The sequence below is a fragment of the Malaclemys terrapin genome, chromosome 3, assembly GCF_027887155.1.
Source record: "Malaclemys terrapin pileata isolate rMalTer1 chromosome 3, rMalTer1.hap1, whole genome shotgun sequence".
In the NCBI taxonomy this organism is placed as follows: domain Eukaryota; kingdom Metazoa; phylum Chordata; order Testudines; family Emydidae; genus Malaclemys; species Malaclemys terrapin.
In genome coordinates, this window is record NC_071507.1 from 52,969,748 (window position 1) to 52,996,592 (window position 26,845).

The following is a 26,845-nucleotide window of genomic DNA, read 5'->3' on the forward strand; positions in this document are numbered from 1 at the left end:
GTTAAAAAGTAAAAGCAAAGTTAAGGCAAATGAAAGCACTACATGTAAACCAAAAAAAGCAAGTTAAGGTAACCTGACAGGAAATTTTACCTTTCATGCATGTAAAATTGCTAGCACCATATCACAACAATTGTTTCACTTACAGTGTGTCATTCTGAAGTAGAGTTCCGCTAACAAAAGGTATGAACGAAGAGAACTGTATTAAGGGTAAAGATGAACCAATATAATTAGACTTTTCCTGTAGTGTAAAAAAAAAAACACTTTACTACTAAATATGAATTTAAGTTATCAGCACTTTAAAACCCTGGGTAAAATTTGCAAAAAAGAGAATAAGGTACTTAGAAGCCTCAGTCTCATTGACACTATGGCTTTACTTAGGCTTCTATAATTAAACACTTTAATAGAAGAAAAATGTAAATGATGGAATAAGCTAACAGGTAGGAAGTGAGATTAATAAGTATAGGAAGAAGCTCTGCAGTGAATTCAATGGGAAAAAAGTAGATATTGAACACACCTATTTGGGATAAATTTCAACATGTAAATAAACTTGTTTTGTTTCCAAGAAAATAAATTAAGATTTTCTTTTCACATATATTTTACATCATATGGTATCCAGAAATTTCAGATACAGCTATGACCTGTGTTTCCCCTAAGCTGCATGGTTGGGCGGCCGCCCAGGAGTGATTCAAGTGCCGTGCATGTGATTAGCAGAGCCACGCACATCCGGCAGCCTGTGTTCAGGTGTCCCTTTCTCCCCCCGGCTGCTTTACAGCCACATTGCTCCTGCAGCTGCTCCTAGGACTCTCCTGATAGCTGTGCAGAGCTGCTGGAGGCTGGGGGGGGTGGAGAGAGCTGATGTCAGGGTGTCCCCCAACCCCTGTACCTCATCTCCACAGAGCAGGGGAGAGGGGACAGGGCTCAGAGCAGGAGAGCTGCTATTGTCTGAGGTCTGAATGAGCCTTCTGGGCAGTGAGTGCCTTAAAGAGACAGCACACCATCTCTCAGACTTCCCCAGCAGCCAGCACACAATCAATCTCTCTCACAGTCTCTCCTCCTCCCCCCTGACCATGTACCCCATCTCTGCAGAGCAGGGGAGGGGGGACAGGGCTCAGGAGCAAGAGAGCTTTCAGTGAGTGCCTTAAAGCGACAGCGCATGGCATCTCTCAGAAAATTCCCCAGCAGCCAACGTGCAGAATCTCTGTGTCTGTCTGTCTGTCTCTCTCTCTCTCTCTCTCACACACACACACACACACTTTCACAGTCACCTCCCAACAAATCCTTGTATTATTATTATTGTTACTCCTTGGTACTTCCTACAATGCACATATATTCTCTGTAATTTTATTCTTTCAAAGTGTGTTATTTTAGTTTTTTGACTGGTCTATGCATTTCATAATTTTTATTTCTCTTACACTTAAATTCTCTAAGTAGTGAGTTCCAAAATGCCTAACCTGTCCTGTCTGGAGTAATTATCCCTATGGTAACTTTTTAAAAATATATATTATATCTAGGTTTTTTGTTTCTACTGATGGCGCACATCCACACATTACCTCGGTGCACATTAATTTTTTCCATCCATGTGTGGAATAAATTTTGAGGGAACATTGGCTATGACTCCTCCCTCAGCAAGAGGGTGCTCCTTTGATCTGTGAAGCTCCCTTCCATGCTTCAGCTTAATACTTTGAGTAGAATAATCATGCTGAGATCAAGGTACAGTCTAAAGCGGAGAGAGAATTGTCTGACTAAGCAAGGAAGTGGGACAGATCAGAGGCATACTATTTATTGAAAGGGAAGGGGAACCCGAGTTGTTTTTACTAGAAATGTCCAGACACTGTCTGGCAATAAAAGTAAATACTTATCAGTAAATCAAATTCTCCAAGATGATGTATTGGCAGATCCAACACTGCAAGCCATGCATTGCACATGCCTTCCAGAAGGAGTGTTACCTGCCTTTTTTTGGAGGGGAAGGAGGGCAAAAGGAAGAAGGGGGATTCTGCAGAGGCAGTCTATGAAGGAGAAATGCAAGAAAATGAACTATATTTATTTATAAAATATGAAATGTAAAGAAGGGTTTTCCCACATAATTTTAAGCTGGTTTAGTTTCTTCCTTTTCCCAATTTTCTCACTTCCTTCTGTTAGGAAAATGGCAATATGTTTCACTTTTTTTTTTTTTTTAAACTATGTTAACTTTGAAGTTTTGAATGAACGTAGTTTTCCCCTTTGCTATTAAGCAGAGGTGCCTATGTTCAGTAGCCAGTGAAAAGTCTGTGTACAGACAAAAATACATCAGCACACAATACCAGTCATCCAGCTGCAAGAGATAAGAACATGTTTGCATTACTTCATGCATATACTGCACTGCAACTATTTCAGGACGAAGGCTTATATCTGAGTACTCCATAGGTCTAAAGATGAAAAAAATCTACCCCCAAAATTTTGGGCTTTAAGGAATTCTGTTGCATTAAACAAGTGAGGTTTCACCATCTAATACAGTGGCGTACAGCCTTTTTATCCTGAAGATTGAACATATTTCAAGAGGCCACAATCAATAGTTGGAGACAGGTACTGTGCTGCTTTGTTCCTACTGTGCCAATCAGGCAGTGCAAAGGGGACAGCAACCATCCACAAGTTCCCCTACTGGGGATTTCTTCAGTGTGGAGGAAAGCCCAATGGGCAAAGAGTCAGTATAGCTGGGTCCTATGCCTCCCTTTCTGCAGCTTCTTCTGCAGGAGGTAAGCTGGGGTAGGGGAGTGACTGGACTGTGCTACACTGTACTTCTGGCTATTCCAAGTTGGCATAAGGACCTTAAAAACTGTTGCCTGATGACTCAAGTTAGAGGAGTCTGGAGATTGTCCTAATCTCATCTGAGATTATTCTCATTCTCCCAGCCTGCCCTGGGTGGCTGTGAAAGAGAGATATTCTTTGCCAGGTGCTCCCCTAAGCTCAGGAAGCGCAAGATGAACCTCTCCTGCTCTTCCTGTGTCTCCCAGAGCCCAGTAGGTATGCAGGCAATGGAACAACCAGAGCCCTCAGATCTACTGCCAGGACTGCAAGAGAAACAGCAGAGCCAGGGCCCTCACCTCCTTTCCATAGTAACAAGTGTGATAGACCCAGGCCAGTTGGGTACAACAAAGTAGTAGAACGCAGATATACTGGCCACTGGATTGTCAGTTTTCTGTTCCCTGACTGACCAGAACAAGGGCTGCTCCAGGCTAATGAGAACACCTGACTCCCAATTAACCTGCAAAGAGTCAGGTAAGGCCATTAAGGTAATGTGAATACCTGACTAATTTATAGTATCAAAAGGGCCTTAAAGGGCTCACTCCAGTCAGGCTGAGGCGAGCCAGGGAGCCAGAGGAGAGGAAGCACGGCTGAAGGGCTGGTTAATGAAGACACCTTCAAGCCATCGGTAAGGGAGCCCTAAGGTAAGGGTAAAGAAGAGAGAAGCAGGAGAGCTGTGAGGAAGTGGCCCAGGGAAATGTAGCAACTCTGGCAGTGAAAAGTTGGCTGCCAACAGCTGCTACCATTAGGGTCCTTGGGCCGGAACCCAGGGTAGAGGGCGGGCCCGGGTTCCCCCCAACTTGCCACTATAGAAACACCTCCTGGGAGGGGAAGTCAGGCCCCTGTCAGGACAGGAGGCTAAACTGTTCTGAAATAAGCCCGTAGGGGCAACAGAGACTATGGGAGTTCTCTCACCAACCTTCTTGCTGGCTTGTGATGAAAAGGGCTCAGTAGACTGTAACCCTGGCCCTAGAGAGAGAAGGGCTATGTGGAGGGTCGCAGTGAGCCACTGAGGCTAGCATAAACCGTCTAGAAGCGCAGGACCCACGGGGACAAGGTTGGAGCTCTGCCACACAAGGGATTCTGGAATGTCATATGGAGCAGCTCAGGGAACATGTTTTTCCAATTCAAAATCAAATACATTTTCTTAACACAGTCTCAATTTGACAGCCACAATTCAGAGCCTCAAGGACCACAAGTGGCCCCAGGCTAGATACCAATGAGTACGAAGAACACTGGACTTCATTTTAAAAGATGTTTAATGTGTTTCACAGTTCTATTAAAGTATACTGTAACTGGCTAAGAGGTTATCTGATCTGAGAATAGGATTATTTAAACGTGTAACCTACTCCCATACTTAGTGTTTCCTTACATAATTAACTTGTTAAAGTCAAAATCTAAAACCCTCTTACATTGTTTATTTCAAATACCACCAGTAGACAGAACTCCTATGAAGCACAGTATAAGGAATATGTGTAATACTGTTGAATTTCTAGAAAGAGCAAACATGAACACTGGAAGTCTGAAAATGTATAAAGTCAAGTACACTAAATATTTGGTTGACTTTACATGTAAAGTTGATGTGTATACCAGATATTGTAAACAACAACGTAGTCAACAAGTACAAGCTGTAATTCTATTGAGAGGCTCCTTTCAATAATTTGTAGGTAGAATATGGTCCCAACACAATCTACAAAAAGATCATGCTTCAGATTTTCAACATCTCCTCAATTTAGCCTTCCCTATTATTCCTTCCATTTCCTAGTACCTGGAAATAGGCATTTCTAGAGGCAAAGACCATTTCTGATGAGAAATTAGTCTTCTCTCCCCCCTTTCATTACTTAGTTCTCCAAGACCCTTCCCTTCTACCCCTTTGTTGCTACTCACCTCTATTGTCTTGATCACTGTCCCCTTATTGCATGCTAACATCAGATCCTATGTAACATTAGATGTGCTGCCAACATTAGATTTTAAATTCTCATAGCACTTCTAACGGTGCCTGATGGAACAATATACCGGGGGAATTGAAGTCACAATATCAACTTGCACTGGGCACACCAAGGGCATAGTCTCACAGCCCGACAACATCACTGCAAAAACTGTATGAAAATGAGTAACTCGTTTTTTCATGTCATCAGAACCTCCAAACTATAATTTCAACCTTTATTTGTGTATATTTCTGAGGTGCTCTTATCACGTATCGTTTTAAAGAAAGTCTTCTGATGCCAGTTCATTGTCTTCATCTTTTGATACTCAGGTCTCAGTGCCATGACATCTTATTTCATCATTTTTATGCGAACTTTGTGATCAAAACATACACACTCTGAGAGACACACCTAATGCGATCTCTATTATATAAAATAAAACAAATATGCTTTCATTCATGAATCATACATGTTAAACTATGAAGCCCCAGAAGGTAACCATTATATAAGTTTGAAATATTTGAATTCTAAGTTAACTTAAAACATTTCCTATAGTGGTGGGTCATTCTAAACCAATGAAACCAAACAATTTAAACACTAATAATAAGATGCCAAACATTTCTAATTGGCCCATAAAAACGTTGTGCACCAAAATACTTACTTTACTTTAATTTCATTCAGTTCTGCAGATATTAATGAATATATATGTTGATCCGAAATCACAAATTCAAGTTCACAAAGTATACTACGCCTTTTCTATTTCCAAATGCCAATTTAAATATAACAAAACCACGTCCTGCTCTGAATTTTATTCCTAATACCAATACCTTATTTACCAAATTATGCTTAACATATGGTGCACAAACCATAGGTTTACTGTTCTTGTACACATCTTTCAATTTAGCTATGCTGTTTGTAACCATGAAGTCAAGTTAAACTAAAAGTATTTTATTATTTGTGTTAATTCCACTCCCGTCACACATGCACACACTAAAAAAATTTCAGCTTAATTTGCATTAAAAGAACCATGGTACAATACATTAAAATCAGATAAATTAACAGGTTTGAATAGCTACAAACAATGCATATGTAATTCATCCTGAGAGAAAAATAATACCAAGCACATCTGTCATCCGTGAAATATGAATCTACTTGTGACTGATTTTGCTACATAATTTTCCAGCTGTTACTTGGTTGTCCCTTTTTTCTGGGTTCAATAATTCTCTCACTGCTAGCTGAACAGAAATTTTGAATGCACAAATTCCCGAGTCTAAGCAATAGCTAGTGCCAAAACCTCATTTTGCAGAAATGCATTTTGCAAGTGCAAATCTTCTTTCGTTTCTTTATAATTTAATCTCTCATGTGAAAATACAATTCATAGTTGCACATTATAGCTTAATTTTAGTCATTTGTATTCAAAGTTTAAAACATTTATTTTCTTGAAGGACTAGGACAACCTTTTTCTTTTCTTTCCCAATTTATTCTTTTTGGGGAAAGAGACACTGAATATATATAGCAGCGTTACAACCTGGTTGAGTGAGCCCTTCTGTACAGTTAGACTATTGTGACTGGACCCAATCACTCTCAATCCCACTTGCTTCCAAGCCAACATTCTGGGCAGTAGTCGTGGTTTCTAGTTGTGGTACTCTAGGGCACAATCCCAGGCTCAGATCTGCTGTTTGATGCCCCTTCTTGGGAGATTGGATGCCCAACAACCCCAAACCCTGAAATTAGTGTTAGGCTTCCCAAGTCTTCCAGTCTCTTACACACCCTCTTCCCCCACATAGGCTGCAGGTATACTGGACTTTTAGTTAACACCTTTGGGGACATGAAAGGAAAGCAAGGAATACAAGCTTAAAGGAATTTCTTAACCACAGTGACTTTACTCTTAAAGCACAAGAAAATTACATATCTTTGAAAACAAGAGATCTCAAAACAGCCTGGAAACACACCCTTGCCCTAGTCTGATCTCATCCCTTTTGAAAGTTGGAGGTTTGTCAGAATTTCAGGATGGGCAGAATCCTTCCTGCTCTCCTTCTCCTGGCAAGTCCTTGCAGAGATGATCAGCTCCCTGAACAGAGCAGAACCTCACTTGTTCTTGGATAGGGACCCTGTTTCTGAGCTTGTGCTCCAACTGAGATAACACACAGATACCCCCAATCACGCTTGCCCCTTCCTCCTGTGGGCCCCTGAGTAGAAAACCCATTGTTCCAGGTGAGTGGGCTAGTAGTTAAGATGATTAAAGTCACTGGCCCCAGACTCGAGTCATGATGGTTCTTACCATTAGTTCTTCAACAAGGTATCTAACACCCTTCCCAGGCAAGACAGCTGTCTGGAATGATGCACAACTGGTTATCTTTGACATGTTCAGGTTTGTGCAGTCAGTGTCCAGCATTTCCATACAGAGAACAAGACAGAGTTCATGATCTAACTCAGACATATCCCATTCTGTCACACATAGCTCACAGGTAAAAAAAAGTAACTGTCCATACTAGTCAAATCGTGATAGAAACATACAGTAGAACCTCAGAGTTATGAAACCAGAGTTATGAACTGACCAGTCAACCACACAACTCATTTGGAATCGCAAGTACACAATCAGCAGCAGCAGAGAAATTAATAAAGCAAATACAGTACAGTACTGTGTTAAATGAAACTACTAAAAAATAATGGGAAAGTTTAAAAAAGATTTAACAAGGAAACAGTTTCTGTGCTTATTTTGTTTAAATTAAGATGGTTAAAAGCAGCTTTTCTTCTGCACTGTAAAGTTTCAAACCTGTATTAAAGTCAATATTCAGTTATAAACTTTTGAAAGAACAGCCATAACATTTTGTTCAGAGTTATGAACAACCCATTCCTGAGGTGTGCGTAACTCTGAGATTCTACTGTAATAGAAATAAGCTTTTACTTCTTGATTTCAACCTTAATATGGACAGAGTATCACAACAAAATACAATGGAGGGCCCATCATATGACATGAAGTAATTGACCTCATGCTAGCTGCAGTAATTCTGCATGTAAAGTCACTCTTGCAATTCAGTGTCCACACTATTAGTATTAATTCTGTTGTGATTTAAAAGCTAAAAATAGCTCTTAGTAATTACAAAAATAAGTATAGTCTTTCTGCAAGAAGAAAAATGAATGACGGAATCAAGAAAGTGCACTTCCACATTCCATGCATGGCTGCTCAGACAAAGGGCATGAAGTAACACTACCATCTCAGAAAAATCCATGAGTTTCTCATGTGATTGAGCCATCCATTGGGCAATGAAAAAAATAAACTTGATGTTTGCAGAAAGAACTGCTACTTATAGTACAGTAACTGTGGTTTTTAGAGGTCTCAGTGTGGATCCCACTATAGGTGTACATCAGAGTCTCTTGAATAGCAGTGTTCATCAGGGCCATGCATGTGCTCAGACTCTGTGCTAGGGCATAGAACATGGAGTGGCTATAGTTGGCCCTTACTTCCGTCAGAATTCAAAGCCCATTTTAGCAAGACTCCAAAAGCAGGGCTGCAGTGTGGGTTGTGGGGTCCACAGAAAACATCTTGAAGTAACCGTTTTCTTTAAGTATCTGTCAGTGTGGATTCCTCTGTAGGTGACTGGCAAGCAGTATCTTCTTCAGGATAGTGGGAATGAGGAATATCAGTTAAAATAGTGATTGCAGTACTACGCTTCAAACTTGGCATCAGCCCTGGCAGACAACTGCAATGCATAAAGTTTAATGATATGGAGATTTAAAAAAAAAAAAAAAAACTTTCACCATCTTGCAGATTTCAGTAATCAGCACATTCCTGATGAAGACAAAGACGTCACTTGAGCTCTGGTGTGAGCCTTGATGTTCAGCGGGAGAGGTACAGCCAACCAGTAACAAAGCACTGTATTATTCATTTTGATGAGATGGCTCAACTTTTAGAATGACTGGCTGTAACCAGAAATAAACAGGAAGACAGAACCAAACTATCCAGACTATCATATAATAAAGCAAGGCTCTGGAAAACTCCAGTATGCTGAGTGGGGCTTTGGGAAGAAGACTGGTAGATTATGAAACTCAAGAGACCTCCTGGGGGATGAATTTCAAGTGATGTTTCAGCACTACCTTCTTGCTGTAAAATGTTACATAGTGAGGTTCAAATTTACCCTAATTGCAAGCTCAACTGTAAGAAGTGGATAACAGTTTATGCAGCATCACAACAACCTGTAGCAACAAATTTTGATGGGAAAAGGTGTAAAAGGGGAGACAAGCACTGAATTAATCTGAACAAAAAGTCCTACTGATAATTCAAGGACAACATTAAGATCATGGTCGGTAAACAAGAAAAGCATGAAACTGGAAGTTCAGTGAGTCAAGATTGGCATGTCGGAAATTAAGCCTGAAAAAATCTATGAAAAAAGTGAGAGGATGGAATACTTCATCCATCACTTCTTTTCAGGGGTTTTAAAAAATGACTTTGGAGAGATACAGATGGGTAGAGGCAAAGCTAAAGGGGCAACTGCTGATTGAAACAAGGGAAGGAAGGAGCTTCGCCATCATGGCTGCCAACTTCACTATCTTTTGGGATCCCAGGATCGACTGTAACATCAGCCCTTTTTCGTCCTGATTCTGAGATGTCCTGACCATCGGACCAGGCCAGAGAGAGGGAGCCAGATGACACCACCACTTCCATCAGCTAAATCCCGAATCACCACCTGGGACATGAGACTTTGTCTTTCCACCCCCTCCAAGCCCCTTCCAATGTGTCCTTTTCCTTCCCTATCTTATTTCTTCTCTTTCCTATCTCTAGTTTTTCCTTTTGTCTAATGAAAGTCTGGCTTACCTGGCCAAGACTGCATATTTTGCAGCAGTGCTATAAGTCTGTGACCAGAAAAGCAGTTAAGAGCATGCCCAAAACACCCCAATTGTAGTACAAGTTTGCCAGATCTCAGAGTGGCTGGTAAGCCTGTGCGCTGTGCCTGTGTTTTTACAGCAGTGAGGTGGCAAGTGAGAGTCAACACCAAAGACAAAAAACACATTTTCTATTTTTGCTGTTCTTTTCTTTTCCCTTTTGTGTATGTTTGTCTTCTTTTGTCTTCTAGGAAACAGGATTGGACTTCAACAGCAGCAGCGACAGCTGCAGCCCCATCTCCACTAACTTTTTCTCTTTTCCCCCAAAAGGACAGATGATATCATCTAAAGGTCTGTAAAACAAGTTTTTTCCTTCCAAAGACCCTCGCCAGCTAAAGGGAAAGGAAATAAGGGATGGTGTTAAAATGAAGGCCTTATTTCATATTTTGAATCCATTAACTGTTTCTTTTTTCTGTAACCTTAATGAATGGTGTAGAAGATTTTTAATGGTGTGCTTGCCATGGTACTAAACAGGCCAAGGTCTCTGCATACCAAACCCCAAACTTAGTTTAAAGCTGTTTAATATTGGACAGTTGCAGGATCATGTTAACTCCCTTAACTCTTCAGGCCCATATATTCCAATTAAATTAATACAACAGGCTCTTTGATTCATGGATAAGTGTGTAATAGTCTGAGAAACTTTGACACCATTGTGTGAGAAAAGACCACGTGCCACTGCGTAGGTGAATGGCAAGCAGAGATTCCTGCAAGGTGGATCTTAAAGGCCACCTTGTTTCAAGTGGAATAAGTAGTCAAGGATTCCTGATATCAGGCCCTGCACGGAGTCCAGTTGCTGTTAGCTGCCCAAATCAAGAACCTCTTCCATTTTGAAGAGTAGGATTTCTGGTTGATGTCTTTCTACTCTATATCAGGATCTCCTAGACTTGCCTAGAGCAGCCCATAGTACTGAGCCAGCCAACTACCATGTCATACAGTTCAGTGATTTTGGATTCAGAGTATCTGGCCATGGTGCTGTGAAGTCAGATCTGGGCAGAGCAGGAGCTGGATAGGTGTTTGAATGGACATCCATAGCAGGCCTGTCAACCAAAATTGCCTCCGCCAATGGGAAGACAAGGATGATCGTAATCTTGTCCCATTTGATTTTGAACGCTACACTAGAGATCAGGGAAATAAGTGGAAAGGCATATAGAAGGCCTTGAGACCATGGTAAAAGGAGGGCATCTGGAAATAATCCAGGTTCCCACCTCTTCTGGAACAAAAGTTCAGACACTTGGTATGGTCATTGATGGCAAACAGATCTATTAGGAGTTCCCAGTGGAGGAACATCAGCTCTATAATGAAATTCCATAGCAACAATTTGTGGCTGGTCACAGATTGTCTGCATAGGAAGTCCACTAGGTTGTTGCAGACTTCCAGAAAATGAATACCTATTGGGGTTATTCTATTTGGATGGCTTCATGTCCAAAACCTGATGGCCTCAAGCAGAGAAAGAGACTAGCATGGACCTCTTTGCTAACTTACGTAGTGTGTCATGGATGTGTCAATCACGAATAGCACCTTGGCGTTTTGGAGAACAGGACATTTATATGAAAACCAGCATCTCCGAAGAACCAAGTCCCCTACATTTGTTGATAGTTCAGATGGGCTCCCCAACTTGTCACTGACCTGTGATTAAAGGTGTTTGTAGGGGAAAGAGCTGAAAAACATTGAATCATAGAAATTTAGGGCTAGCAGGATCCTCAAGAACGCATCAGATCAGCCCCCCAGTGAGGCAGAACCAAGTACACCTAGACCATCCCTGACAGGTATTTGTCTAATCTGTTCTTAAAAAATTTAAATGATAGGGATTCCACAACCTCTTTTAGTAACTTATTTCAGAGGTGAACTATTCTAGCTAGGAAGTTTTTCCTAATATCTAACCTAAATCTCCCTTACTGCAGATTAAGTCAATTACTTCCTGTTCCACCTTCAGCAGACATGGAGAACAACTGATTACCATCCTCTAACAGCCCTTAACATATCTGAAGACTCTTACCAAGTCTCCTTAGTCTCCTCCCCCCAGATCAATCACACAGTTTTCCAAACCTTTCCTTATAGGTCAGGTTTCTAAACCTTTTATCCTTTCTGTTTCTCTCTTCTAGACTCGCCAATTTATCCACTTCTTTCTTAAAGCATGGTAACCAAAACTGACCACCATGCTCCAGATGAGGCCCCACCAGTACAGAGCAGAGTGGGACAACTACTTCACATATGACACTTGTTATTACATGCCAAAATGATATTAGCCTTTTTCCACCTACTTCACTTTGTAGAGACACAATCAATATGCAATCCATTATAACCCAAAGATCCTTTCAGCAGTATTACTGCCTAGTCAGTTATTCCTCATTTTGTATTTGCGCATTTGATTTTTCTCGCAAATGTAGTACTTTGCATTTGTCTTTATTGAATTTCATCTTGTTCATTTCAGAGCAGCTCTGTAATTTATCAAGGACATTCTGAATTATAGTTCTGTTCTCCAAAGTGCTTGCAAACCCGCACATCTGTAAATTTTACAAGCACACTCTCCACTCTATTATGCAAGTCAATGAAAATATTGAATACCAAACCCCGAACAGACTCCCTGCAGCATGCCACTAGATATTTCCTCCCAGTTTGACAATAAACCATTGATAACTTCTCTGAGTGTGATCTTTCAACCAGTTGTGAACCCACCTTATAGTAATTTAATCTGAGGCACATTTTGCTAGCTCGCTTATGTGACGGTCATGTGGGACTGTGTCAAAAACCGTAGCAAAAAAATCAAGATATATGATATCTACTGCTTCCCCTTTATCCAGTAGACCAATAACCCTAATAAAGAAGGAAATTAGGTTGGTCTGGAGTGATTTGTTCTTGGCAAATCCCTGTTGGCTATTATTTATCATTCTATTATTCTGTAAGTGCTTATAAATTGATTAATAATTTATTCCAGTATCTTTCCAAATATCAAAGTTAGGCTGACTGGTCTATAATTCCCTGCTCCATGTTCCCCTTTTTAAAGAAAGGTACTAGGTTTGCCCTTCTCTAATCCTCTAGGGCCGCACTCAACCTCCATTAGTTCTCAAAAATAATCACTAGTAGTTCCAAGATTGCTTCAGCTAGTTCCTTAAAGTACCTTAAGGTAAATTTCATCAGGCCCTACTGACTTGAATACATCTAACTTCCCTGAACATTGTTCTTTTCCTTATTTTGTCTTGTAAACCTTTTCCTTTGTTGTTAATATTGTGTTAAGCATATGGTGACAATTAACCTTTTCACTGAAGCAAAATAGGCATGAAGTGCCTCTGCCTTCTTGATGTTGTCCATTATTAGTTCTCCCTCCCGGCTAGTGGACTTACACCTTCCTTTGTCATTCTCTTGCTCCCAATATATTTATAAATCTTATTACAAGCTGCTATGTAGACATACATTCTTGGATTCCTGCCACCAGCTCAGATCTCTAATGACATGAGGTGAAACCACATCTTTCTTGTTAATTTGCAATCTCGCTGATCTGAGCCAGAGTTGCAGGGATCGCAACTCTGGACTTGTGAGAGGCTTCAGGCCATTGTAGTTTGAACTGATTCTCACTCAAGTAACCTCATTTGCATTGACAAGACTCTGTCCTTAGGGAAGTATGCTCTCATAGACCTGAAGTCAAAGCTCCTGTGATCTCTATCATCAGTGATGGGATACAAGACAATTTTTTTTTTTTTTTAAATCAGGAGAGGACGCTAGGAGAACAGGTAGACGGCATACTCCAGGCATGCTGCCATTGATGCTAGGATCTGCCTTTAATCATCCAGTCATCAAGGACGGATACATATCAATGTCTTTTCTTCAGAGATAAGCATAGATACACATTTTGTGAAAACCCTCGGTGCCATGGAGTCCAAAGGGGAATAGCAATTGGGTCCCACCATTAGCCTCAAGCACTTCCTGTGGGATGGGTGGATAGCTATGCATACTGCAAGTCATGAATCAGTCTTGAGTCTAAAGTGATGTAATGATGGATGAATGCGTTAAATACTCCACCTCTGACTGTATTTTGTTCAAGTCTCCTCAAGCCTAGGATAGGGCAAACATCATCTTTCTTATTCGGAATAAGGAAATATCAAGCATAGAAGCCTCTTTCCCTGTATTCTGTAGGTTCCTCTCAAGAGTAGCAGATCAAACACCCGCTGCATTCCATGTTGCTGCCACAAGCAGTAAGGAGGAACTGAAGGAGGGTCACAACTGCTCTGCCTTTTATTCCCTTGCATGGGACCACAAGGTGGCACATGTGCAGCCCCACAGACACTACTACTCAAAATACTCTGCTTGTGTGCATGAGACATGTGCATCTACAGTAGGATTCATACTGACATATTTGAAGAACATGGGGGGAGGAATAGCTCAGTGGTTTGAGCATTGGCCTGCTAAATCCAGGGTTGTGAGTTCAATCCTTGAAGGGGCCACCACCTAGGGATCTGGGGCAAAAATCAGTACTTGGTCCTGCTAGTGAACGCAGCGGGTTGGACTCTATGACCTTTCGGAGTCCCTTCCAGTTCTATGAGATAGGCATATCTCCATATATTATAAGCTTTCAATTGATGTGTATCCGATCCAGATCCTTTCCAGAGGAAGTGTTTTTCAAAGGACAACCAGGTACTTGAGAACTACACAAAGAAGAGGACTGTGCTCTTGGTACTTACAGTCCAGAGAAAGCTTGAAGTCTTTATAAAGGTAGGTTTTAATTTTAAGCCTTTCCTAGTTAAATGGACTGATGTAGTAACAAGTGTTTCTGTGACAGCATTTTCAAAAGAAAAAAAAAACTATTTTCTCCACAGTACAGGAAATGGTTAGTACCCCCCAAAGCAGCAAAGATGCAACAGCAACACTAATGCCTCCAGGCAAAGATTCTTTAGTTGTCTTGAAGGGAAATAAGTTCAAATTATTGGCTGCCTCATATTACTAAAAATTAATTCTTACTGATATTCTATATTCCAAATAATTGTACAAATTGGATATCAGTTAAATGTGGGGGAGATAGCTCAGTGGTTTGAGCCCTGGGTTTAGCAGGCCAATGCTCAAACCACTGAGCTATTCTTGAGGGGGCCCATTTAGGGATCCGGTGGGGGGGGGGGGGGAGGGGGAGAAGAGAGACTGTCAGGGACAATACTTGGTCCTGTTACTGAAGGCAGGGGACTGACTCGATGACCTTCAAGGTCCCTTCCAGTTCTATGAGATAGGTATATCTCCAGATATATTCTAGTAGTTAAAGCCACTGTTTTAATGTTAGGGATCTGCAGTGAAAATTAAACCATCAGTTTCAGCTATTTGAGAAATGTAGATGTAAGCATTTAAAAGTAAGTATGCATAATCTCTACTAATGCAACCATGTATTGACAGAAAGAGGTACAAAAATGAAAACCCAGTATTGGCATATCAAGCTATTTAGTTATCAAAAATGGCTGTCACTGGCACTCAACCCAAAAAAGTAATAATTTTTTCTCCCACTTCCCAAAAGGTTGAAACTACTCTGTTATACATTCAACTAGAGAGTAGTTACTTATTTTGCTTTACAATTCTGGATGACCCATACAAAAGCAAGAAAAATATAAGCTATGTCAGAATTGTTCTTTGATGGTCATGGATTGTTAATGGATATGTTACTATCTACAAACATGAATGTTGAAGTAACAATAACTGGCCAACTATTTTTAACAAGCAAGCATGCATCAGTTGCTATAGTTTGGCCACCCCTGCAGTTAATTAAGTTGATATAAAATCACCTGAGCCACATTTAGGACATCTGGATAGCACAGCATTTAGAACACTAAGTGGTAGCCAATATTTACTACTTACATTGACCAGGTATTAATTACTTTTTAAAGACAAATTCTAAAGCCTATTTGGAACTGGTCTAAATACATTAAAGTCGCCAACCAAAGTGAAATAAAAAAGGAGAGTGGGGTACATAGAAGATGAATGCTATTATCAGAGTCACTTCTGGTTTATATGCTTTAGTATTCATTTTACTGTGGGATTCAATATAGTCAGATCTCTCGGTTAAGCTGTTAGAGCTTAACGTTATGGAGTGAAAACCTACAAGATTTTTCTGTTCCAGAAAATGGTGACGGTGGTGAAGTAAATCGTACTCTTCCTTTAAAGAATCAGTAGTGAACCAGTGCCACAGCATGATGGCAAGCATACTCCCAGGGGAATTCTGCACGCAATATTTTAAAATTCTGCATATATTTACCAAAAATTACACAACATAATCCCACCAGTTTCAATTATTTTGGTAATTTATTTCAAAATGCCTGTCAACATGTAGGTCTAACAATACAGACAACAAGAGAGATTCAGGAAATGTTTTTTGACAAAGATTCCTTACTAGTCATATTTTAATACAGAATTTTGAACAAAATACAGAAACATATTTCCCAGAAGCAGTGCAAAGGCTTGGGGAAGTCAGGGGTAATGGAGGAGCTGAGGGAGAGGGAAGTAATTACTGGGAAGGAGGCTGGGAGCAAACCTGAAATGTTGTTGGGTGTGGGGGATTGTTAGGGAGCCTCCCCCATGACAGCCCTGGATGACCCCTAGCCTCTCCCATTCAGTCAGGCACATCTCTCCCCATGTCCCTCCTCCCCCATCCCCACGTGTCCCTGAAACCCCATTCACCCAGCATCCCTGATCCCCCACTCCCATTCAGACCCTGGCTCAAAGCTGTCACTCCACTAGCTCTTGTGTCTCCGTGCCAGTGTTTCCCCGCCCACTAGTGCTTCTGAACCACAGTCTATGAGATTCCCCAGCAGCTCTGTGTGCCCCACTCTGTCTGTTCCCTCCCCCCCATATCTCAGGCCTCCTCACCTGGCCCCATGGGCAGAGCACTGAGGAATGCAGCCACTGCCCCTCTCCATGGCTGACTGTTCCTCAAGTCAACAAAGCTGAAAAGTTTCATCAAGGCTCTACCCTCGATTAGGGCTTTGTACGTGAAGTCAATTAGACTACTTGTTTTAAGTTATTTAGTTGATTTTGAAAATCCCATCTTTAGGAACCTAAACATGGGCTCAGGAACCTAACTCTAGGCTCCTATTTTGAAAACTTTGTCTTGTATGCATAAAAAAATGTTCACAAAGTTCACTAGTAATACATACTGTCATACCTATGTTCATAAACTGATGATCATATGTTGCTTCCTTTGTGCTCTTTAACATCAAGGTAGCAGCAACCTGTCCTTTGTTCATCAATATTTGGTAAAGAAGATGGCGACTTCCTTTAGAAGCAGATCTTGACACATTTTCCAGTGCTTTTGTCACCTTAAGTTTGGACTATTTCAGTATGCTCTGCATCTGAATGCGATTCCAACAGGGGCAAAACATTTTTTAGTAAACACTCTTCCTATTCTTCATACTAATATCCACATAGGCAATAAAATGGGATTTTCATAGCTGCATGCTTCCAGAGTGGGTAGCAGGATCATCCTTTACATATTGACTTCCAAAACAAGGTGCATTATATATAAATATCTCTTCCATCTTCCTCTGCGCACTAAGCATGAAGAAGAGTTCTGCCAAAAGAAAGGAAATGGTATGGGCTAAGAGTGGATGACCAATATGCAAAACTTGGTGAACTTATGTATCGTTCATGTGGCCCTCTAACATATCTCAAATCCAGTAGTCAAATACATGAAGATATAATTGTTGGTACTCCTCAGGAATGAACTTTGATGCTTAACTGAAAGAAATATTGCTTGAATTTACTTATGGAATGAATGCTAAGACAGCTGAGAGGACTACCTGTCTGAATTAAGAGTACAATGCTGTATCTCATTACAGAAACTCCCAATGTCAAATAAAAAACCTCATCTGAGTGGAGATAGTAACCATTGGGATGTATTATCTAATGGACAGGAAACATAATACCACCTCCTGCAGATGTTCCATCTAGGTAGTGCTGTAAGAAGCGGAATGAGGTTCCAAGGTCATGCTCGGTGACCTAGAAGGTTGGAATAAGGTTGATATCCTAAGGAAGCATTTAATGTTTGGATTTGTACAAAATTACTTTTTCTGGAACACGTGAGAACATCATACTACAGATATTTTGACTTATTTGCACTCATACACCCCACATTAAGACCGTCCAATAGGGACTCAAGGCTGTTTCATTGTTGTTTCAGTGATTTTGCCCCAGTCAGTAGAAAACGTTCTATTTGTTGATTTTTCTTTTGGGGTCCATGACAGCAACCATGACTCCAATTATTTATTCACTGTCTGGTCCTGGAAGGACAATTGGTTTTGCAATACCAGACCTCCTCTGAACGGCAGACATCAAAAAAATCAAGGCTAGGTAAACAAGGTCTGAGTCATAGCCTCCAGATCCTAAAAAGGCATAAACAGCATACTACCACTCTCTTGTTCTTATATTTTGTACTGTCCTGGTGACTAGTAGAAGGGGTGGAAAGACATAGCAAGGACTTTGCCCTGCTTTGCAAGAGGTCGTTTACCACTTCTTCTATGTCCTGACACAGAGAGACCTCAGGCCACTTTATTTACTGTTTCCAGATACAAAAGAGGTCAATCATCGGTCCAGCAAATTGACTTACAATGAGTGAGATATTTCTGGGTGTAGAAGACACTCTGCTATTCCAACTTCTGCCACATAAGATTTGGGGTACTCTGGTGTTGACAGCATCTGCTGTGCCTGGTTCCCTCTGGGGGAGTGGGTGAGGAGGTGGGTGAGCAGTTGGAAGAGTGGCTGCTGGTACAGGATACAGGGACTCAGGTGAGACCTTCCATTCGATGCGTTCATTTTCTGGGCTTCACTCCCCTCATGGAGATGGGGAGCTGCTTGCCTCTGTGCCAGTTCTTTTGCAATCCTGCCAGTCTCCTTTCCTGCCAAGGAAGCGGGGGAGCTTAGGCAATTCTGCCCAGCCTGCATTCTCTCTTGCCCAGCACAGCTGACCTCTCCAATCTTCATGGCGCCTTCCTTGCCTGAGGAATTAGGCTGGATACAAATCTATATTTTAAACAAAAAATTAAAGAGAAACCTACCTAATTTAAACTGAAAAAAAAAATCAGATTTTAAATATAAACCTATTTAAAAATAAATTTGAAATTATGACTGCCTATACTAAACCTTAACCTTACTGTAACATATTAAAGTAATTTAAATGAAATCAAAATATTGAAGCAGAACATGTTTGCTGCTAAAGTTTTAAAGAAAGTCAGTGCTGACCTGGTGGAAGTCAGTGGCTAAGCACCTGGAACCAGAGTTTGTTAAAATGTTAAACCAGCTTTTGACAGCAAAAATTTCTTTCTGCAGGTGCAGAGAAAATTTCTCCTTAATTTTAGTTTATTCAAGTAGTTCAGTTTAATCACTAGTTCACGCAAAGTCAAGAAACCAACTGGGAGTTGAAAAAGCAGGAAAGCTTGTTTTTCCTCTTCCAATCTATGAATAAAAATTTGGTGTGAGATCATGAGATTCACTAGTTCTGGAATCCTAAGGATGTGGTGACCAAAAATGAACAGTTCAACTACAGATACTACTACATTTAATAAATTCGTTATAATACAAAACGTCTTCTTATAAGTCCGGCACATTTAAAGTAGTTTTATTTAAGTAATAAATTTTTTTAAAAAGCTGTTTTGTGCATTTTTAATGGAATTCCAATTTCCATCCAAATGCAGTTTAACAAAACAAGTAAAAAAATTAATCTAGTTAATAAAAAAAATCATTCACTGTTTTCTAGCCCAAAAATGTAAAAATTAAGAATCCCATAAAATGTATTTTAAGTTATGTAATTACTTAAATAAATGTCTATAGATATAGTTTATTCTCTTCATTAGAAGTAAGTACCAAATTTAGTGTAAAGACAAATTGTGCACAACCAATAAGAATCAGCTTCTCTCTAGAAAATTTACTAAAACACAAATGAAAGTTAAGATGAAAATCAATTTAAATCATGGTTTCCTATTTGCGGATTGAAATTATTAAAATCAGTTTGATTGAAATAAGTAGTAAAAACCTGACAGACCCAAAAATGATTAGCATCTCTTTCTGGATGAAGATACAGAGACTGCCAATCAGCTTCTGCCTTGGACCATTCTGGCAGGATCCGAAGTGCTCAGCACATACCCTAGGAATCCCCATCATACTGGGAGCAATATCTATACTATATGTACCTCACAGCTTCAGCCCTTCAGTATTCCTACATAGTATCACATGGAAGTCAAAATGAACCATCTAGCTAGACTACAAAGTCCATGCATAATCTGCATGAGCGACCTTCCAACTATTAATTTAATTTCTGCCATTCTGCTAAGAGATTGACTCTAGTTCCCTAGTCCGTATAATACAACAAGGGGCCTATACAAGCTGCATCTGAGTTCACTTCAGCTTGAAGCACCTATACACAGCATGCTTTCCAAAGCTGTTTCAGCAAGCTAGACAGTACCCAATCACGATCAATAGCTAGCTTCAGTACCAGGTGCAAGTAGAAAAGGTGTCCAGCCAATTTTTGTGCCCCAGCACAGGATGATTTATATCTATCAATATTCTAGATTAAAATGTTAAGTCTTTCTGTATTAATGAACCATCTGCACAATTCTAAAAACCGTAAGTACTCTGATATTACCTAAACAGTTCATGAGTGTCTTTCATAATTTCAGAAAGGGAGGAGCCCTTACAATTAAATTTTCTGTGTACCTCCTTTCAGTGCCACTTCTGCTAACCTGCACATGAAGATACTCAGGTAGACTCTAGCCTTGTGAACTATCAAGAAGCCATGCCCTGAGGCAGAGGATCTGAAGTTGGAATGAAGACCTGCATCTTGGGAGAGGAGATTAGGAATGACTTGAAGCTTGATTGCCAGGCAGACAGACAGACGAAATAGGTAAGGATACCAAGTTGGTCTCAGTCAAGTTGGAGCTACAAGGATAACCCCAGCTTTATCCTGTCTGATTCTTGTTCATCACTCTCAGTATTAGGGGGCTTGGAGAGGAAACACACAGAATAGGCCCTTTGTCCAAGATAGGAGAAAGCCGCCTCCCAGAGAGTGACGGTTGCCCTACACCTCCTCTTGAACAGAACAGAGGACACGTCTTGTTCACAGAGGGGACAAAAGAGGTCAATCTCTGGAAATCCCCAATTTTGGAATATACTGTGGAGAATTTGAGAATCCAATTCCTACTTGTAGTCCTGGGAGAAACACCTGCTGAGAGCATCGGCTATGGTGTTTTGAATGCCAGGGAGGCAGACAGCTGAAATATGAATATGATTGGTTATGCAACAGTACCACAACTTCACTGCTTAGTCCCACAAAAAAGGGGCTCTTGTCCCTTCTTGCTTGTTGATATAAATCATACAGGCCATGTTCTTTCCGTCATGATCCTGGTTGATATACCTCTGATGAGGGACAAAAAGGCAGGCATTCCTGGGTGCCCTGAGCTCTAACAGGCTGATGTGGACAGTGGTTTCCTAGGCAACCATTTCCTGGACTTTGAGAGTATTGAGATGGGCTCCCCCATCCCAAAAGGGATGCATCCGTCATCACAATGATCACTGGAGTTGGACGAAGGAATGAATGCCTGAATTGACATTGTGCTGATCTTCCCCCAGACTAGAGAATCTTTAATATGACGGGGAACCAAGACATGTTTGTCTAAAATGTGCTTGTTCAGTGTCATTCTAAGCCAGCCCTGGAAGTAATGACGGCATAACCTTGCATGACTGATAAAAGTACAAGCTGCCATATGACCCACGAGTTGTAGACAGTTTCTTACTGAGGTTTGAGGACACTCTTGAATGGTCCTGACTAGATATGATGTTATGAATTTGTCCATAGGAAGATAGGCCCTGGCTGTCAATGAATCCAAGGATGCCCCAATGAACTCTATTTTCTGTACAGAAATTAACATGCGTATTTTAAGACTGAGTTAAAGACCCAATTCCAGGAATAGAGAAAGGGCCATCTGAGTGGATGACACCATTGCTTTGTAAGAAAGACCCTTGAGCAGCTAGTCATCAAGGTACTGGAATACTAAAATTGCTCTTGAAGATAAGTGGCCACCACCTCCAGGTCCTTTTAAAACACTCCTGGGGCCCAGAAGAGTCTGAAGGGAAGTACCAGGTATTAAAAATGATCCTGGCATATAATAAAGCACAGGTATTTTCTGTGAGATGGGTATATCCCTATCTGGAAATAGGCATCTTTTAGGTAGAGGGCTGAAAACCAAGGGAATTATAACTGCAGATTCACCATCCTGAACTTCTGAGACTTTACGAATTTGTTTAGTAATCTTAGATCCAAAAATAGGTCTCCACCCTCCATCGTTCTTTGGTATGAGGAAATACCTCAAACAGAACTCCTTCTCCTTGTGTAGAGCTGGGACTGGCTCTATCACTCCTATTAGAAATCATAGAATATCAGGAGTTGGAAGGGACCTCAGGAGATCATCTAGTCCAACCCCCTGCTCAGAACAGGACCAATCCCCAGATAGATTTTTGCCCCAGATCCCTAAATAGCCCCCTCAAGGATTGAACTCACAACCCCGGGTTTAGCAGGCCAATGATCAAATCACTGAGCTATCTATTCAAAGAAGGGAGATTATTTCTAGCCTTAGTAAAAGTTCACGAGAGGGGCTCCTGAAGTGGGACAGGGAAGGAGGAATAGAAAATGGACAGATTAGCCCAATTATTACCTCTATGACCCATTCATCTATAGTGATCCGCTTCCATGTATGTTGAAATTGGGAAAAATCAGTCTCAAAAATGGGGGAAAACGGGCTAAATTTGCAGCTGGCAATCTAAAGATCTGAGAGGATTTGGTCCTTGACCAATCTGTCAAAACAGATGTTGATTGAGTAATCATAAGAGGAGAATAAGCATCCCTCTTCCTCTGAACTTTACATCTCTTCTGGGGGAAGGGGGTCAGTGGGTCTTTGAGACCCTGAGAATTGGACCAGAAGAGATTTCTGGGCTGAATTTTCTTTTATTCATAGAAGTACAGACAGCAACAGATTGAAACATGGCTCTGGAGTCTTTCAAAAGTGTCAAGAGACTCACCTGTAGTTTCTGAAAATAACTTCAAACCACTAAAGTGGAGGTACTACACAGTGCTTTGGACCTCTCTGGGAAACCCCAACAGATGGCACCACGATGCCCTGTGCATAACTACTGCTGTAGAGATGGACCAGGCAGCAATGTCAACAGCATCTAAAGATACTTGAGACTGTTCTGGCTAATTGTCCCTCAGCCATGATGGCCTGAAATTGTTCTTTTTTGTTCCTTTTGTGGAAGATGATCAATAAAGATCCATGAATTTACTGTAGTTTGTGGAACTGTATTTTGCCATAATTGCTTGATAGTTAGCAATCAGAAATTGGAGAGTCACAGATAAGTAGGACTTGAACCCAGCGTTGTCTGTGGCCTGCTGAGTGACGGCATAATAAGAGGAAAACGTGTGAACAGAGGACCATGTTGCAGCTCTACAGATGTCCTGGATAGGGATGTGTGCCAGAAAGGCCACCAAAGACACCTGCGCACTCATCAAGTGGGCTCTGACAATTGGCGGCAGCAGAACCCCAGCCAGGTCATAACAGGACCTTATGCACGAGGTAATCCAATTGGAAATCCTCTGTGAGGACACCAGGTGATCCTTCATCCTATCCACTGTAGCAATGAAGGGTTGAGTTGATTTTTGGAAAGGCTTGATACATTCTAAGTAGTAAGCCAAAGTCCCCTCCTCACTGGTCTTGTGTGGTTTGGGACAGAACACCGGGAGGAAGATGTCCTGGTTCTTTTGAAAGGTGGAGACCACCTTTGTCAGGAAGGCCAGGTGGGGGCCGCAACTGAACCTTATCTTTGTAGAAGACAGTGTATGGAGGTCCTGAGATCAAGGCTTTAATTTCAGAGACCCGTCTTGCCGATGTCACCGCCACCAGGAACGCAACAATTTCCATGACATGGAAAAAGGGAGCAGGAACCCAGCGGCTCAAAGGGTGGGCTGGTGAGCCTAGAGAGGACCAAGTTAAGATCCCACTGTGGGACAGGAGTCTCTCAAGGCCTCTCAAGAATCGGTCATGTCATGAGAAAACACCGTCTGGCCCTGGATCAGTGAGTGAAAAGCAGAGATGGCCGCGAGATGCACTCTAATGGAAGAGTGTGCCAGGCCCTGGTTCCTCAGATGAAGCAGGTAGTCTAAGATAGACTGTATGGAAGAGCGTGAGGGAGAGATGCCACACTCGGATGCCCAGCGGGAAAACCTTGTGCACTTGGCAAGGTAAGTCAGTCTGGTTGAGGGCTTCCTATTCCTAGGAGGACCTGTTGGACCTCATCTGAGCAGGTCCGCTCCTCTGGGTTCAGCCACGCAGCATCCACACCAAGAGGTGGAGAAACAAGAGGTTGGGGTTCAGAAGCCGACCATGGTCCTGTGACAGCAGGTCCGGTCACTTGGGCAGGGGCCAGAGAGGGGCTGCTGCCAGGTTCATGAGTGTGCCGAACCAGTGCTAGCGAGGCCACGCCAGGGCGATCATGATAACCTGGTGGCTTGTCTCTCGATCTTTGCCAGGACCTTGCTGATGAGAGGAATCAGAGGAAATGCGTATATCAGGTTCCCTGACAACAACACAAGGAAGGCATCGGAGAGGGAGTTCATGCCCAGGCCTTTCCGTGAACAAAACCAGTGGCATTTCCTGTTTAGCTGGTGGCGAACAGGTCCACTTAGGGAGTTCCCCACCTCTGGAAGATCATGCAGGCTACCTGCGGATGGAGTGACCACTTGTGGTGAGAGGAGAAGCCCCTGATGAGGTGATCCGCTAGCGTGTTCTTGACACCAGGGACATGACAAGCTTTGAGATGGATTTCGTGGCTGATACAGAAGTCCCAAAGACGGAGTGCCTCTTGGCAGAGAGTCGACAAACGTGCTCCCACTCGCCTGTTGATGTAGAACACTGAGGCCGTGTTGTCCGTCAGGACTCTCATCACCTTGCCTGACAGGTGAGGTCGGAAGATGCCACATGCCAAGCGGACCACCCTCAGTTCTTTGACATGTGTGTGCAACGTCATCTCCTCCAGGGACCACATACCCTGGGTCTGGAGGTTGCCACGGTGCACGCCCCAGCCGAAGTCCGAGGTGGCCGGTACCAACTCGACGGAGTGATGGGGGGGTGTCAATCAGAACCCCCTCTAAGACAGTCGTGAGATCGGTCCATCATCGCAGTGAGGAGAGTACCGTCAGGGGAATGGTAAAGTCCTTGTCAAGGTGATCTCTGGACTGGGAATAGACAGTCACCAGCCATTGCTGCAGGGGCTGCATCCGAAGCCGGGCATGGCAGACAACGTATGTGCACACTTCCACGTGATCCAGAAGATGCAGGCAAACCTTGACCGTAGTCAGGGGGAATGCGGAGACCTCCGCGATGAGGTCCGGCAACATTTGGAACCTTTCTAGCGGCAGGAACGCTCTGGTGCAGGTTGAATCGAGCACCGCTCCGATTAACTATCTTTTGCACTGGAACCAATGTAGACTTTTTGTTGTTCACCAATAGGCCCAGGGAGCGGCAGATGGCTTACAGCACCGCAACGTCCTCTTGGACCTGAGACCTGGAATTGCTCTTGACTGGCCAGTCATCAAGATATGGGTAGATCTGGATACCCCGACGCCTGAGGTAAGCAGCCACCACTGACATGCAGTTGGTAAACACTCTGGATGCTGTCGCCAGGTTGAACAGGAGGACCACAAACTGGTAGTGGTGGGGGCCCATTGTAAACCTGAGGAAGCATCTGAGACTTTGAAAGATCGGTATGTGGAAGTATGCATCCTTCAAGTCGAGGGAGGCATACCAGTCTCCCAGATCCAGGGATGGGATACAGGCGCTCTGGTGGGGTTGACTCCCTTGGCCCGGAGATTGCTGTGGTTTGAACTGCTTACGGGCTGGACCTGGAACATACAGCCCCAAAGTTTTCAGGGTAGTGCGGGAGTCCTTAAGGCCATGCAGTTTACTGTCAGTTTGTTCTGCAAACAGGGCCTGACTATTGAAGGGGAGATCCTGCATCAATTGCTGAGCCCCTATTGACAGACCCGAGAGGAGCAGCCAGGACGCCCTTTGCATGGAGATGGCTGAGGCCATGGGGTGAGCTGCAGAGTCTGCTGCGTCCGAGGCTGCTTCAAGAGTCGCGCTCGCTGCAGCCGTGTCCTCTTTGAGGATTGCCCAGAATTCCTTACTGGACCCTTCGGGCAGTAAGACCTCGAATTTGGCCATAGACTGCCACATATTGTAGTCATAGCGGCCAAGGAGGGTTTGGTGGTTGGCTACTCTCAACTGAAGGCTGGAAAACGAATACATTTTTCGCCCAAACAGATCCAGTCTCTTCAAGTCTTTATACTTGGGCATACCCCTGGGTTGACCCTGTCTCTCTCTCTCTGGTTAATGGCCTCAACTATGAAGGAGTTTGGGGCCGGGTAAGTATAGAGATACTAGTGGCCTTTAGCTGGCACAACATATTTGCACTCAGCCCTTTTTGAGATGGGTGGCAAGGAGAAGGGGGTTTGTCATAGGGTCCAGACACTGAAGAGTGCTCCTCTGAACCTACTTCCCAAAGTCCGAGGCCTAACAGCTCCATGCGGACGAGTGCTGGTGAGATGTCCCCCGTGATGGGGAATGGTGCTGCTGAGGTGGGGACACTTGGAACGGTCCCAAGGCGGGTTTACCCCAGACTTCAGTACCACCGGAGCCAGTGTGGGTGGCACTAGTAGAGGGCTTCCCCTTTGAAAGAGGAGCCTTTGGTGCCTCTGCAGCTGACTGGAGATCCTGTGGTGTAGGCGGTACTGGTAGGGCCTCCAGCATTGAAGGCCTCATCAGATGCACGGGTCCTCTACTGTTCCCTGGAGTCAGAGGATTCCTAGCTGCACTAGGAGCCCTTGGTGGTGAGGCTGCCCCTTAGTACTCCAGGGATGGCAGCTGGCCCGACATGAGTCCTTTGCCTGCCGTCCCCTTCCTGCCTTTGGTTGGAGCCGGAGAGCTCCCCCGCTGTTTCTTGTGGGTTTTCGTGGCACTGGTGACAGCAAGTGGCACCAGGGTGAGGTCGGTGCCAGTGGAGCACTCGGTACTGATGCAGACATGCTCAGTGCCGAGTCAGAATAGGATGGCTCCAAGGCTGGTCTAAGAGTCACCTCCATTAACAGGGCTTTTAGATGGATGTGTCTATCCTTCTGAAAGTACCAATAGCGTAACTTTGCTTAATGGTACTGGCTGGGAGGAGTGCTTTTCCTTGCCTTCCTTGTCCTA

At 42.7% G+C, this 26,845-nt stretch overlaps 1 protein-coding gene across 11 annotated transcripts in view; it reads right to left on the reverse strand.

Annotated features, from left to right (window-relative positions):
- Positions 1 to 26,845, reverse strand: part of ENAH (ENAH actin regulator) — a 171,905-nt gene that overhangs the window by 108,150 nt on the left and 36,910 nt on the right. The gene's annotated exons all lie outside the window — the stretch shown is intronic.